The 15,854-nt window shown below is 51.3% G+C and overlaps 1 protein-coding gene across 8 annotated transcripts in view; it reads left to right on the forward strand.

Annotated features, from left to right (window-relative positions):
- The window catches only part of TNIK (TRAF2 and NCK interacting kinase), a 133,869-nt gene that overhangs the window by 45,436 nt on the left and 72,579 nt on the right, over positions 1 to 15,854 (forward strand). Inside the window, exon 1 of one of the 8 annotated variants that reach the window (XM_046898605.1) lies at positions 379 to 536. The exons of the other annotated variants lie outside the window; for them this stretch is intronic. The gene's annotated coding sequence lies outside the window, so the exon portion shown is untranslated. Of the gene's footprint in view, positions 1 to 378; positions 537 to 15,854 lie in introns of those variants that run through there. 8 annotated transcript variants of the gene reach the window in all.

Below are 15,854 nucleotides of genomic sequence, written 5' to 3' on the forward strand. Positions count from 1 at the left end.
TAACCCGAGCCGATTGCCTTTTCCGCCTGAGATAGGGCGGTGTGTAAGCATGAAAAGGACATCTTAAAAAGCCACAGCCGCTCATTCCCCACGTCTGTGTGTATGGGGATGAAGTGCTCTGAAGGCTCCCTGCAGCTGCGTGCTGGCTGAGCACACGGGAGCGTGCCTGAAGCAGCTCCCAGCGCATCCCCTTTGCTCTGCTGCATGCACAGCCCACAGCAGGTCGAAGCAGCAACTGCAGAGAGGTCAGCCTGGCACGAGGAACGCGAGGCTTTCCCAGCAAGCGCGGCTGTGCATGACGTGCACCCTCAGCTATGCTGCCTTATGCTTGGCCCTTGCAGCCAGCAGATAAACTCGTGGCTTACAGTAAAGACAAACACCAGAAGCGCTCCTGTGAGTTATCGTGCGTGACGTTATTGCTGTGATGGAGTGCCCTACAAGGACCTTCTCACATCGTTTTGCTCCGTTATGAGGCGGTGACGGAGGGCTGTGTGGGGATACCACCTTTTTGCACTGCACAGTGAGCTTAATGGGAGGTAATTCGGTCTTTCCCAGGATGATAAGTCGCGTTAAAAGTTTGCAAGACCTTTAAAATGAGCAGTGAATTTTAGCTGTCTGGAATAGAAGTAGCTTCCTGTGTAACATGTTGTGGCACGGTCAGGAGAAAAGCCAGGTTTGGAGGAAGAGGAGATGGCTCTTGGTAGAGCTGGGAGAGCCCCTCCGTCATGGTGGGGCTGCTGGCTTGGCGTGGAGCTGTGAGCAGCGGTGGCGGTGGGCGCTGGGATGGATTGGCAGTGTGCCTGCATCCCTGCGCTGCTCCCTCAGCAGATGAGTGCAGGTGTCCCTGGGGGGGTTTGGGGAGGGCTCCACTTTCCCCTCGGCCATCAGCGATTCGCTTCCAGGAGTGAACGTTTGCTGCCAGAAAAATGTTCCCAGCTATGCTTTTTTCCCACTGGCTTTATGGAAACACTGCGCCTTTCTTCTCCCCGCGTCCCAGCTGGTGCCTGCCCTCCCTGCACGCACCGAGTTCCCTCTCAGTCACCGAGAGGCTGGTTAGATGCTCCTGGTCAAAACTGGTTTATATGAGAGAAAAAAGAAGGATATGCCTTGACATCAGCTTTTCGGTTTGTTGTTTTTGTTTGTGTTTTAAGCCACCTTTACTCAGTGCAAGCCTGGAGCTGTGCATGATACTGAACCTCCCAGGGAAATGAAGCTGCTGCGACCTCCGTGTGTCGGTGAGACTCTGCCTCCACGGCACTGAGGGCTCCAGGCAAAGGGCAGCAGATCCCAACCAGGTGTGACCGGAGAGCAGAGCTCCCTGGGATGTCTCAGGGATGGGTACTGGCAGCGGGTTTCCCAAAGCCAGGTAATCAGGGCAAACGAGACCCTCATTACTGCTGCTGATGAGGGAACAGCTGCAAACACTAAACTCAATTAGATTATTGAATATCAAAGGATTAATATTTATGAGTCGCAGAAAATAGGTTTCCTAAGCAGCGGTGCTTGCTTCTCTTTACCTTTCTAATCAACAAAATAGCTCTTTTTTATAAGAGATGTTTAAAAGGCCCTGCTTGCACCACTTATTTAATGGTTTGTAGTGAGCCTTGATGGGAAAGTGACCTAGTTCAGGTCCCCAGAGGCAACTGCAATCAAAACGGTTATGAGCAAAATACTTCCATTGCCATATGGCAGTTTCAGGCATTGCACGCACATGTGATCTGCGGCTGCCTTGTCCAGAAATGGTGAGATTTCTGTTAAATAAATACGTCGAGCGAAGCGAAAGAGGAGGTGTTTTCATTATGGGTGTTCTTCCCTGCAAACTGGCTGCAAAACGCTCGGCTGCAGGGTGGCAGTGAGCTCTTCCACCGCGTGCATTTGTTCTGCAGGCCGCCCCGGATAATGTGCTTTGGGGAGCTGAAATCCTCCGATGTAATCGAGTCGGTTTTGCAGGTGCAGAGCACTTACTTTTTCCTTATAAGCCCAAGCAGGGATTTAATTGCTGCTCTTCAGAAGTGCAAAACAAGAGAATGTAATAATTAAAGCTGTCAGGGTGTCCTTTCTTTTATGCTGATGCTGATATTAGCTGGTTTAAAGCCTATTTTTAACCTCTGCAGGGTTGAAGACGTACTGTGTATTTTCAGTCTGAGTTTATTTGTTTCAGACTTTGCAGATTTTAAGTAACTTGAGCTGGAAGGGTGGGGTGGGGGACATCAAAAGAGGAAGGAAGGAGGAAAAAATCAAGCAAATGAAATGCAAAATACGTCCATAAATTATTTCCACCTCGCTGTGGATTTTGTTTTCTTTTTACGGGCCTGCAAAATCCTCCCTAACTGGAAGCTAAAATATCTCAAAGCACAAAGCACCGAGCGCCTGGTAAGATAAATATTGTTTTTAGCTTAGCTTCAGAGAACGCCCTGGGTACTGCAGGCAGCAAGAGGGCCATTTTTCTGCTTAAATAGCTCTGGTTTTAACCAAGTTCATCCCCTGGCCCCTCTGGGAGTTATCTGTAATATGACTGACGGAAGCGAGGTAGTACATGCAGTGCTGATTCAGTACTTGTGTATATATATAGTGTGTGTATAAGTAGATGTAAGTGTATACATAGATGGGTATAGATGTGTATATATATACACGCGGGAGGCGCTGAGAGTGAGTTTGGGTGTAAAACAGAGAGACTGCACGCTCCTTGGGATAGCAGCTAAGCTCTCCTACATGCCATCAGACTTTGTCCTAAGTAGGCAGGGCGTGCACAGTGGTGTGCAGCGCATCACCGGCCCTTTGGGGCACACTTGTCCTGGGGGACACCAAAGGCGGTGTTTCTGGAAGTGCTTGTCCAGTTTCTCAGCACGGAGATCCTGGTCCTCCCTTGTCCTGCTGGTTCCTTGTGAGTGGATTAGAGCTGTGCTGCTCCTGGCCCTTTGCTTATGCAAAGTATTGACATCCAAAATATGGATTTCTAATCCTAAAATTACAACCTGCCCTTTCATCACTCTAAATCAGTTAGTTAATCTCTAAATAGTTCCCCAGCCCGCTGTTAGTCACTTCGTGCTGTTAAACTCTCAACCAAACCTTTATCCAGGCATTAAAGCATGACTGCTAAATGCACCCCCTGTGTTACCGGGCTGGCTCTCAACCTGGAAACCCCAAACAAGGATGGAGCAGCATTTGTACAAACCAGCTGCTCCTCGTGTTCCTCAGCCCCAGCATCTGCTGGGAGAGCCTGGGGTCGGGGCTGTTTGTAGGCTTAGGAAAGAGAAGCAGAGAAAGGCAGTGAGAGGTTGCTGGATGTGGTTGCCTGGTCGTTTCTTAAGCCATCCCACAAAACATGCACTTCTGCATGCAGTGATCCCGACTTGATTCGTATATGGGCAGCGATGAGACATTGGAGTCCTAGAGAAGGGTTGGTGTAAAGCTGACCTGAGAGCAGAACTGGGCTCAGAAGTTCTTCCCTTGAGGCTGGCCAAGGTGTGATTCCTAGTTTTTAACCACAGTTAAACCAGAGCCAGGTTTCCCCCACAGGGGCTCAGTTACTCAGCGATCACAGGAGCGAGCTGTTCTTCTATAACCTTGATTTGCAGTTGGTTTTGGTACTACCTTTAGTTAAACAGCAAACGAGGATCGTGCTATTAAGATTGCTTATTTTTCTTATTTCTCCAGCACTCAGGAAGCAAGCAGGCATTTCTGCAAGTGCTAGAACTAATAAACCTGGTTTCCTTTGTTCTTATGTCCCATGGTTGATTGAGTACTTCCCTAATTAAATTAAGTTTCTATTATATCTGCTTATACCTATAGTCTCTCCCTCTGATTACTTCCCTGGCAGCTCCGAGGCTGCTATAACTGACTGGAGACAGTGGCCAACGGGATTAAAAGCTGTTGGAGCCACGCTGGAGAATGGCTGACCTTCATCCACCACCCAACTGCCCGTCGGACTTAATTATCTGTGATCACCAGCTTCCTGAATGTGGTCTGTACCCACATTTTCCCTTGGAAATTATGATAACCTTAAGAAAAAGGGCTGTCAGGCCCATGGAAGCCGCTCTTGCAGTTTGCTCTCCTTTAAAACATGGCAGACCGGTGGCAGTGCTGCTTTTCCCACATAAAACAGTGCACTCCTGTTTCCTCCTTCATGAGAGCTGTCAGTGCAAGCGTGTCTAATGCAAGGCTGAGACGGCTCTGTCCTCGAACAGCGCCAAGGGAAAAGGTTAGCAGGTTGAAGGGTGGAATGAGGTCTTCTTCGGTATGTTACAAAAATGCCAAACTCTGACAAGACTGTTATTCTGGATGGAAACTGATCTTCAGTCTGAAATGCTGGGCCAGGCTTAGAGGCTTAGAAAGGGCGAGAAAAGTAACCTGGCCTGACTGATGTGCATGTGAAGGTGGTACCGTGTGAAGTCCAGCTTAAGAGTGCATTGCCACGCTCAGTGTTTTCTGACTCTGAAACAAAACACAGCGGTTTGCAGACAACCTCAGGGCTGCAGTAAAAAGGGGATTACCTGAAAAATGGGAATCTTTCTTTTGTGCCCAAGTGCTGCCACAGGAGAAGCGCAGATGGGGGTAAGGGGGAGTTTGCTCTTTGGTTTCGTGCCTTGACTTGGGCAGAGCCCTCCTGTCATCGCTGCCCGTCCCGCCCATGGGATGCTTCACCCCACTCGTGGTGTGGGCAGGGAGCGGGGCTCTGCGGGGAGGGAGATAAGGGGGAAAGGCTGAGTGCAAGAAGGGGAGGAAGAGGGAAAGAGTGCAAATAAACAGGAGAGAGGAAATGGGGAGAAAAAAAGGGGACGGGGCAGGAAGGCAGCAAGAAATGGGAGGAAGCGGGGGCTCACGGGGCTTCGAGGGCGAGAGAAAAGCAGCTGTCAGTGGAACGCTGCAGGAAGCCCGAACTTGTATTTTTAGGGCCTTCACTATAAACACTGGGTCTGGGGGAGGATGGAGAGGAACGGCTGCTCTTCCTACCGCCGTCTTCTCCGCCTGTCTTTGTTTTGCTGCTGGTTTTCCTCCTCCCAGCTCTGGGTGCAGGGCGGGAGGCAGTCTGGTGGCACGCGGCCCCAGCACTCTGTTCCGGTGTCTGTTGGCGGCCGTGTGCCACATCAGCAGCCCGCTGACCCAGGGCCGGGTTCACCTCACGCAGGAAGATTTTCCTCTACGTTTCTAAGTCAATGTTTGCACTTCAAGAGGCACTCATCTCTCAGCGCAGGGCAGAAGAGCAGCCGGTGGTTAATCTAATTTACATTAAATTGCTCAGGAAAATGTGGTGCTTCCGTAGGACGGCTGCGTTTGTGACCTATTCACTACGCTTACAGAAGGAGAAATGGCTTCAGGTTTCCTTGAAGTGTTTTCATGCTGTCCAGGAGTTTCGGAGGAGACGGCGATCATCTCTTCTGTTGTCACGTTGGGTGGTTTTCACTTCTGCTTCCTGACTCAGTCCTTAGCAGAACTGGGACGCCTTTACAGTAAATCACAGCGTGGTGCATTGCTCGTGTTTTCAATGAGGCAGGTTTGAGGAGCGCTGACTGAAGGCTCTCCCCTGTCCCCAACAGCATGAAATTCAGGGCTGTGAGGATGGCTCCCGTGTCAGCCTTCACTGAGCCCCGTGTCCTTGTGGTCTGCTGACCCTCTGTGCTTTAGGATCTGGAGTGAGCGGGAGAGGCGCTGCAGCAGAAGTGCTGGGGGGTAACCAATAACTGCTTATTGAAGTCTCTCATCAGAGAGGTACGGGGAACTGCAGCCTTCAGGGAATTCTTCAACTCGTCTCTTTCAGAGAAGGGTAGGAATTTGGAAGCATGGAGGAGGGAAACGAAATGAGCAAGCTTAAAAAAAGAAAAGAGAGAGACTTCTAGCACCTGTACCTAGCCCAGCTCGGAGATTTGTGTTTCAGGAGTTTTGATGAGGGCTCATTCTTTTGTCTGGAATTACTCATGTTCCCCTTTGTTCGCAGCAGTGAAGGCTCACAGCTTGTAGGCAGCGCTGATGAGTTGTTCCTCCTGCAGCCATTCCGCACGGTCGCTTGTGCTGCTGATGCTGGCAATGGCTGCGCTCCTCGGTCGCGTCGCTGCTGTGAGCATTAACCACAATTATTCACTTGTGATTAAATTGCCAGGATGGGTCCGTAATGGCGTTGTGAGCTCTCTGGGATGAGCTTGGCTGGAAGCAACATCCAGAGAAACTGGAGTGAAGCTGGGCCAGACGGCTCACCGGGTGGAATGCAGGGGGGTCCTGAGTGAGGGGAAAACATCTGTGTTAGGTGTGCTTATTGCCAACCTGACAAGTGGGCGTAGGAGGAGAAGGAGCGAGGAGCACCCAGCTGAATGCAAACGAGTCGGGTGTTGGGGGGAGCAGAACCGATCCATGGGGTTGTTGTGCTGTATGTGCCCTCTGCTGCCTGCTCTGCTGTTTCCGTATGACTGATGGAACGGCAGATGAACTTCAGAGGTGTGTTGCCTTCTGTGCTGTGCCCTGAGCAGTGGCTGTCCTGCATTGCCTGGTGTTAAGATGGCGCTCGTGTCTGACGGTGTTCGTGCACAGCTCTGCAGGACTCGTGACGTGGCACAAACCTCTGTCTCCTCATTTGCCTGTGCTGTGCTTTGCATGTTAAAAAATGTGTATTCCTGTTCATTACGAACTCGGCTTTGTGATAGAAAATACGTGTTTTTTAGAGGAGCGGTTTTGTTCCAAAGGACCTGCATGCTGTTCTGTGACACAAGAGAGCAAAGGCCGAGGCTGAACAAGTGCAGAATGGGAGGAGGAGGTGAGGCAGAGACAGCGAGCAGATGTTTGGGTTCAAAACTTGTCGGTGTCACTGCTGTGAGCAGCCTCTGCTCCTGGAATGGATCAGTAGCGAGTGGATGTCTTGATTGTGGGTTGAGTTGCAAGGAGTGAGAGGAGCTTTCCTTGACCCCTGTGCAGCAGTGATCCCTTTGATCTGCTAGAGAAAAGGCTGTCATCCCTGAGACCCCTATGCTGGGCTCATTGCTGCCCTCTGAGCTGGGGAGCGTGGATGAGGCCATGACCTCTGATCTTCCTCAGAGGTGTTTCCTTCTTGGGCAAGGTCAGGTGGAGATAAGGGCATGCAGGGAAGCAAACACTCCAGTATGAATGTTCCCTGGGCTGCCTCTCCCTGGTCCCTTTCCTCTGCTTTTCTCACCCCTTCCACAGGCAGAGGCACTTGAGGTGGTGACTGGGAGATGCTGAAGATCAGCCAGTCCGTGTGACCAGCTAGCTTCAGCTCACCTCAGCCCCAGCATCAGGGCTGGTTTGCATTGAGGTTTTGATCTGATCTGTGATGCGCTGCAGAGATGAGGGCATGCCACGGGGTCCTGCCCCATGTCTTGGGCACGCATAGGGGCCAGCGCCCATAGAGTGGGGGCTGCAGCACTGCTGGTTGGCCTGGTGTCCTCCAGGTACAGGAGAAGTCTTGGAGCTGTTGTGGCTGTGGGAGGAGCAGGCTCAGTGCACCAAGTCAACCGGTCCTTTGTTTGAGCAGAAATAACTTCACGGCATCTATTGCCCTTAATATTTATGCAAGCGTTCCTGTAGTCTCTGATAAACGCTGGCAGCTCCCCATGTGAAGTTGGTAAACAGTGCTCTGCTGGCGTATTTTTCTGAGGCCAGGTCTGTAGCCTGCAGAAACATGAGTCATCTCACAGAGATCAGGTTTTAATTACAATTTCCAGCGCGCTTTTGAAGCACTTTTTCTTGTGGAAATGCTGCATAGGAACATTTGAATTACAGATGTAAAGAAATTGTGCTCATTCATTGTAAAGCTGCTGGGAAAAGTAGAAAGAAGAAATGCGAGGATGTATGCAGTGCTGTTGTTTGGAGGTGCAGATCCAAGCGGCACTGCAGCATTGAGGGATGAGCTCGTATCCCCAAGTGTGCTTCTGTGCCATCTCCTAAGCAGTGGTCCGAAGCTTCACGGGGCACATCTTCCTCCTTCATTAGGGGTTGTTGTTCCATAGCATACTGAAAAGATGGCCATTAACCAAGGCTCAACTCTAAAGGGCATTGAGCCTTCTATTTCACCTTTCCCCAGCCATTGGAAGGAACAGACACATGGGCAGTGTTTGATTCTAATGGAAAAATGCAGTGAAGTCCTTTCCCATTCCCGTGTGCCAGCTGTGTTTGTGGGTAAAGGTGCTGCAGAGGCGGAATGCTGAGCGGCAGACCAGCTGTGGTGTGTCCTGCAGCTTGCTCTCACTGCTGGGAAGGGTCTTGAATTTTTAATACACAATCTGCCTGCAACGTATTGGCTGCTTTTAGTGCTCAGCCAGCATTGATCCTGCTGGAAAAGGGTTAAAAGCTGATGGCAGAGCGGGGTGTTGCCCTGGGCGTGCAGGCACCTGGGAAGGAGCTCCTAAAGCATTCTCTTCCCTTTCTTCTTGTTTTAGTACAGCTGGAATTGCAGGTCAGGGGTTTGATTCGGTGCAGTGCATGGACGTGGTCCCTTCCTGCAGTGCCTGCAGCATGGCACAACCCGAGCAGGGTTTGGATTAGCCGGGGCTGAGGTTTCACACAAATCCCGTCCTCTTGCATCACTTCACCTGGCAGATCTCAGCGAGTAAAAACCCATTGCCTTCAGATGGTGCTTTTAAACTGCACGATATCGATTGCCTCTGTGCTTGTTATTTCTTTGTAATAGGGTACTTGGTAGCTAGATAGCTCTCCTGCCCCGATAACCGGGTGCAGGCAGTGGCTGAAGTCTCCTGATTCCCAACTGCCTCAGTGCTGTGCTCGTGCAGTGGGGCACTCAGGTCTTTCTGACTTCCTCCCAGCCCTTCCTAAGCTGCATTGTCCGTGAGCAATCCCTGGTGCAGGTGTCACCTTCTGCTGCTAATCCTAAATCCTCCTCCTCCTCTTCTGCTCTCAGCCCCACCTGGGCATCCCTGCGTGTGCCTGGGGAGGTCTCCTTGCTTTGTGGCATCTCCCATTGGCAGCTGGTTTCCTAGCAAACCCTCATACCCCACGCTCTGTGTTTTGCAGTGCTGCTTTTCTGAGAGGCTGGGACCTTGAGCAGTGGCTGTCCCAGATCCTTTTTGCAGGGCTGTCTGGAAAAGACTGTGCCCTGACTGTGTTATTTCGTAATAGAAAAGCTTTGCCCAGCTGCTGTAGAGGTAAGGGATCCCTGCTTGAGAGGGGAGGCTTGGAAAGTGAGATGCTATAAAAGCAATACCATTTAATCTGCTGATCAGCTGCTCGTGCCCCGCTGACTGGCTCTGGAGGTAAGCCGCAGTGGGACTGTTAGGCAGGAGCCAGAAAATCCCTTCGTTATCCCAACCAAAGGAGCAAATACATGTGTGACATACATAAAGCAAATAAAAGGATAAAAGGTCTGAGTGGCGTTTCTTGGGCTCCTGTTTCCAGTAAGCCTCTCTAAAACGTTGCCACTCAACTCCTGACTCTGTTGAAGCAGCGGATGACACAGAGGTGCAGCCCTGCGCAGCAGCATTGCTATGGGTATCACATACTGTTGCTCCAGGCATGGCTGGGGCTTCTAAATCAGTGCAGCACAGGCACTGCAAAATGTTTATTGACTGCTGACAGTAAGTGACTGGGAGTAGGCCGGGCTGGATGGTAAGCTGTCAGGGCTGCTCAGGGCAGACAAAAGCCCTGGAGGTAATTCTGGATAAAAGAGTGTGATGCTCGTCTGCCTTCAAGTATGTGAGACCTCAAATTGTTATATGAGTTGAAATGTGCAACACGGGGTTTGCAGCATCTTGCGTTCTGGAGCCCTCAGCAGTGCTGGATGTGGGGTTACTTCTGTCATCCTTACACTGCTTTTCTTTACACCGAGATGGAAATCACCCTAAGAGACAGACATGAGAGCTCCTGGCAGCTGTGGCACTTCATCCAAAAGCCCCACAGAACCTAAATACCTTTACCATCCTGCTCCTGCAGTGCTTGTTACTCCTCAACAGGGCCTTGGAACCTCGCTGCTGATGAATGGACGCATGAAACCTAAATGTACGTACAGCTGCCCTAAAGCCAGCCACGGGGTCGGGAACTGAGGTGTGAGTCTGTCACTGATCTGAGTGTTACTGAACCAAGAGAGGCTCAAGGAATCTGTAGGTTTTGGTCCTTCTGCCTCCCTAGCTGAGCTGTCAGCATCCACCAGCTGTGAATTCGCTTGTGGGGCGCACTCAGAGCTGGGGGATGGAAGAACCTCACAACAGGTAATGCCTGGAGCTGTGCTCCTTGCCTCTCCCCTCCCTCTGCTGGGTGCAGAAGAGCTGGCAGCGTGAGGGTCTGCTACATGCACAGCGGTGTGTCTGAATACAGCCGCTGCTGCCTGCGGTATCATTAGCTCTAAAAATAATGTCGGCTGGGGATCTCGATCAGCTTCCACGGCCGATAGCTGAGTGCTGCCTCCTGCTCTGCACCCCTCTGTCCCGCGGGGCGCTCGGCTCCTGGGGGTGCTTCTCTCGCCGCTGTTGTTGGTTGGAAATCCACCTAGCACTTTACATGCCACCTCCAAAATTGGATCTTGCTACTATGAAACTAGAACCGGAGCCAAACAGATGGCACTGAAGAGGTGTTTCAAGAAACCACATTTCCATCAGCATGTGTGGGGTTTTCTCTTTAAGGGCCATTTTTTTTTCTTTTTTTTTTTCCTAAACTGTGGTTTGTAAGAGAGTTACAGATCTGGATTAAAGAGAGGTAAAAGTCTGCCCGTCGTAACAGAGCCCTGTTAGATGCCAGGGCACGTTTTGTGGCAGAAGCCTCATTGGTGCCACTGCTGATGACGGGGAAGGGTGCAGAACGCTGCTGGCTGCCCGAGGACATCCATTCATCCATTCCTGCCTGCTGCACAGAGCCCGGCTGGCAGCGGGGTGCTCCTCGCTCTGGTGATGGCCTGATCCTTTGGAGGAGGCTGTGTCCTTCTGGGCTGCCCTCGAGAGCTCAGCATCCCCACTGTGGGACCCAGGGGGTCCTGGCACACTCCGGAGCCCCGTGGGAAGTGTTCCTTCCACGGCTCGGTGCTTCCCAGCTGGAAGGGATGGTGTGGTGCTGTTATGGGAGACGTGGCCCGCATACAAGGGTGCCCTGTGGGTCTCTGAAACGGGGATTTAATTTTAGTTACGAATGCTGCGGTGTTGAATAGGCAGTGGTAAGAAACAGAAGCAAAGTGGGGGTGTTAAAGGGTGGTAATAACATGGCTGTCGTGAACTAATGTTACTGGGAACAGACTGTACTGCCTTCTTTTAGCTGCAGAAATGTGCGTGCTCAGCACAGGGAGAGAAGCCTGGGAGCTGGGGGCAAGGAAGGGACGGGCTGAGGGGCATGGGGAGGTGGAGGAGGCAGTGAGGGGCCCTGCCTGCAGGTTAACCCAGAGATGGTCCTTTGGCTTGCTGGGCGGCCTCCTGCAGTGTTTGTTCCTGTGCCACGGGAAAGCCTTGCAAGATGCAGAAACGTCTTGAGGCTTTGCCCTGCTGTAAGGTTTCTTCTGATGCAAAGTGTGGCTCTTCAAAGCCTGCGCCTTCAAGCACTCGTGGACAGCATTTCTCCACTGTCCCTCACGTGAGAGGTGGAGCAGATACACAGCCCCTTACTGCTCCCTGATTTGCTGTGTTTATCAGCAGCAATGCCACAAAGAGGGAGTGAGTGCTTTCTGAGCAGCTGTTTTCCCTGGGTGAGTTTTGGAAAGGGCAAAAGCTACATCTAGAAGAGCTATCTACAGAAACCCAAGGGATGTTTGCTCAGCACTGGGCATCAGCTCGGCCCTGTGCGTGTCTGTGCTGGGGAAGGATTTATGTCCTTCTCGGGGAACAAACAAAAAATCTGCTCTATTTGTTTTTCTTTCTCTTTAGAGTTTTCTTGAATGTTCTCCAGGATTTTGCTTCACTAGAGCTTGGAAAAGATGATGGATGTGAGGGAAGCTTGGATAGAAGTAAAACTTGTGCTCGTCCTGCTTGGTGGAGGTCCCTGCTCTCCAAAAGCCCCCAGAGAGGATGGTGCCAGCTTGGCTGGAGGGAAGGGGCTGGAGGAGCCCCCAGCCTGCTGCAGGGCATGGGGGGCAGCTCTGGGAACTCCCCTTTGCCAGAAAATAACACGTAGGGTGGGTGTGTGTGCTTCTTTTGCCTCCTGAAATGGAAGAAGCATAAACATTTGAGATCGGTTGTTTCTGCTCTGCAGCTCGGCTTCGGGCAGGCGCTTGGAGGGGGCGGAGATCCCTCCGAGTTCAGAGGAATTGCAGTGAGTCGGTTGTGTCCCTCGGTGCCTTGGGGCTGCAGGGCTGCTGGGGACCTCTCACAGAGCTGCTGGTGAAACTGAGCAGTGATGGAGAGGTGGAAATGCGTGAAGCTGGAGGGAAATGCACCGTCACTGCGGTTGCCTTTGTCATGGTCATGCTGTTGCTCTCAAAAAAAGGCAGCACGGGATGGCAGAAGTTTTGTGTGCCGAAGTTTAGTGCAGGCAGGAGCGATTGGCCCATGATAGCTCTGATTAATTGAACAGATATTTCGCTTCAGTTAAAATAAACACTTTATATATTTCCCATCCTGTTACATGACTCATTTTTTCTTGTGCTGACCTGATATTTAGAGTATCTGATGTTTTAATTACTTTCTCAAGGACGTGGATTTATTTCAGATAAGCCTTAAGAGATGTGCGAAGCCAGAGCACATCGTTTATAAAAGCAGCTTGTTTTGGAGATTGCTGGATTTTCCTGCTGGGAAGAGCCTGGTTTTCCATAGATGTTAGCCCCTTTAAGCTAGCCTGAGCGTTGTTTTTTTCTTTCAAGATCCTTTTCAGTGGGAAACTGAGAAGTACATCGACTCCCTATAAAAGCCAAGTGCGAATCAGGCTGGGTGCTGCAAAGCGGTCTAATTTAATGCAGGATGGCAGTTGGGATGCACGTCCAGCACTCTGTAAGTCCATTGAGAAGCACACTCCAGTGTTTGTCAACACGGGTGTATTTCAGCGGTGCTGATGCTTAAATGCATTCACTGAATATAGACACGGTGCTGTAAAACAGAAATAACGATTCTTTCAGCTAGCACTCCATAGACTGACAGCCTGCACTCTGAATTTCCCCTTTCTGCTTTGCTGGGGAGCTCTGCAGGTTCCTTGCAGCATTGCTGCCTCGTTCGCTGCCCGCCTGCCCCAGCGCTGGGCTCACGTTGGGTGCCGCATGGTGCCATGCTCTGGGCCAACAGCCCAGCCAGGCTCTCCCCAGCAGGAGCTGCCAGACGTCAGTGTTAGAAGGCACAGGTGTGCCTGCTGCCTTGCCACTGCCATGCACTGGAACAGAAGAGAGGCCGGGCAGGGTGCGTGCCGTCTGCATCGCTTATCTCGGAGCATCTGGAGCAGTGGAAATTGAGGTTGTTTCGGTCCCAAGAGCTACGTGTGCCTGGTGCTGTGACTGTGTGCGTGGTGCTGGGATTGTCAGCCGGAGGTCTGAGCAGTGGCAGCAGGCCGTAAAATTGTTTGTTAGCAGCCTCCTGGTGCTTTCTGCGCTAAGGTAAATGTGCTTCCCTGATAGCGCTTCTCCCAGGAAAAAAAATTGCATGCAATCTGGGGTTGTGTTAGTGCTAAAAATCTTGGGCCGAGTCCCTGAATCGCCTTGAACTTGGGGAAAAGCAGGAATTGACAGGAGCGGGAGCAGAGATCTGCGGGAGGTTCTGGCTCACCACGGGGATGCTCAGCTGCAGAAGGTCTTGAATGTAGAAGCAGAGCCTGGGGGAGGTGAGGCTGCTCCCCTGCTGTGCTCCTGGGCTGTACTTTCTCAGCTGAGAGGGGTGACGGTGTTCCGTTCCATCAAGGCTGCCATCAGACTTTCTGAAGTGCCTTGTGAGAGCACCTTAATCCCACTTATTTTAATGTTTACGTGTTGCAGGACTAATGGCGCTGTAAAATGGCTGGATATTAAGTGTTTGTCTTCAAAGCATTAAACCTGCTCCGTGGTTCCTCCATTAAATGCCTGCTGTGGGGATTATGCATGCATGGCGGGGTTTATAGACTGAGCAGAGGGGGGATGCCTTCAGCTGCTGTGTTCGGCCCGGCTCTGGGGCTTGGCTGTAGTCACAGCAAGTGGCCCTCCTCTGTGCATGTGAGGCTGAGTCCCTCCTGGAGCCCCCGGAGTCACCTCTGCTGTGTCGCTGCCATTCGCCTGCACACAGGTGGACCTCTCCCATGGACCTATGGCAGCCCCTGCCCAATTTAGTGCGCTCCAGTGGCTCTATTTAGTAAATAAAAAGCCCGAGTGCATCAAATGCTGTTTAAAGGCATTTACCAGTGTTCCCATAACGTGCCGGTTCATTACGTTTTACGGAGCGTGGAGACCACAACCTTTAAAGAAATACTTCTGGTGCCTGCTTCACTCGCAGAAATTAGTCCTCATACTTGACACTATCCAGTTAGTGAGAGTTGATATAGCATTTTGAGAGCAATTAGGAGCACGCATTTATGTGCAGATGAACGTTTAATTAAAAGCCATGGCAGCTTTGAAGTTCACACTTGAATAATCTTGAGGATGAAATGTGGGTTTATACCCAAGTGAACCTTGACAGCAAATCCAGAGAGGCGAAAAACGCTTTAGTAGCTCCTATTTCCTCCTATTTGTCCTACACCATCACGGCCGTCGCGGTGTCTGTAACGCAGGGCTGTGCTTATGGAGGTGAGGGCAGATCGAGCTGTTCAGCCAGGATATCGCGTGGCTGGATGCTGAACCTGCTTTGGGGAAAGGAGCAGGAGGTGGTGGAGGTGCTGTGCTCTCAGTGCTGGGTGACTTTGGGTGCCTGCACTGATGAGGATCGCGGTTACCACTCGTGTTTCCCGAAGGATGCTGGCTGTCCTATGAGCGTTGCCTCTGGGCACCTGTGCCCTCTCCACCCCCCACGGTGAGCTCCCAAGCACGGAGGCACCAAAATCATAGAGGAATTTTGAGAGAATTTATTATTAATGAAGGCATCTTGGGTCTCACCTATTTTGACCTGCATCCTTGGCTTTGGGAGCAGAGCCAACCTCGGGAGCACATGGACTCAATCACAGTGTGTTTGTAGGAGCATTCTCTGCTCCGGTGTTGTTTAAAATGACCCAAGTTTTGATCAGGTAAAAGCACGTTATTACAGTGACTTTCTGGCTCTTTTCTTGCTCAGGGTTGTTATCCCGGTCCCTGTTTGTAGCTTCGTTACAGCAGTGCAGAGTTCATGCTGGCCAATCTGACACTTGACGCACGTTAATTATGGATTTCAACCTGCCTTGGCTTTGGGAGCAATGGCACACGTTGCCAAAGAGCAGCCTGGCAGCTCTGCAGCTGCTTGCTCCGACCTGGTTGCTTTGGAGACAAAGCACAGCAAGCACTGGTGCTGCCCCAGGGGCACAGAAGTCAGGGGTGCAGATGTGGGGATGCTGTTGCTGCCTTTGGGGCACACACGTCTGCATCCGCGTGGCCAACGTGCAGGATGTGCTTGGTGACTAATGCTGCCAAAAGGGCTCATTGCTGGCATGAAATCTTTTAACGTGTATGGTTCTCATGCTAATTCTGTTCCTCCATCGTATCTATCACTTTCATTTTCAGTGCCTCTCTTCAGCGTATCTGTTCTGTTTGCGTCCGTATTACAAAGCCAGCAGTGCCTACAGTAGGGTGATAATGAGCTGGTTTTTCTTTTACTATAGATGGTGGTATCACCAAAAGTACTAATGCTGAACACCAGGCTTCCCAAACTGAAGGCAAAGGTTAATTGGCAGTGAAGGGACGCAGTGCTCGTGCGGTGCAGAATGCAGCAGGGATGGAGGAAGCGGAGCTCAGCCCTGGCCCCGCACTCCCCTTTTCTGTAAGGTCATCGCGGAGTCACCATCAGCACGTGCAGCTGGAAGGAGAAACGCCCTGCGGGGAGGAAGCTAAACAACCCCCCCCTGCT

Source organism: Gallus gallus, chromosome 9, assembly GCF_016699485.2.
Source record: "Gallus gallus isolate bGalGal1 chromosome 9, bGalGal1.mat.broiler.GRCg7b, whole genome shotgun sequence".
Taxonomy (NCBI): Eukaryota; Metazoa; Chordata; class Aves; order Galliformes; family Phasianidae; genus Gallus; species Gallus gallus.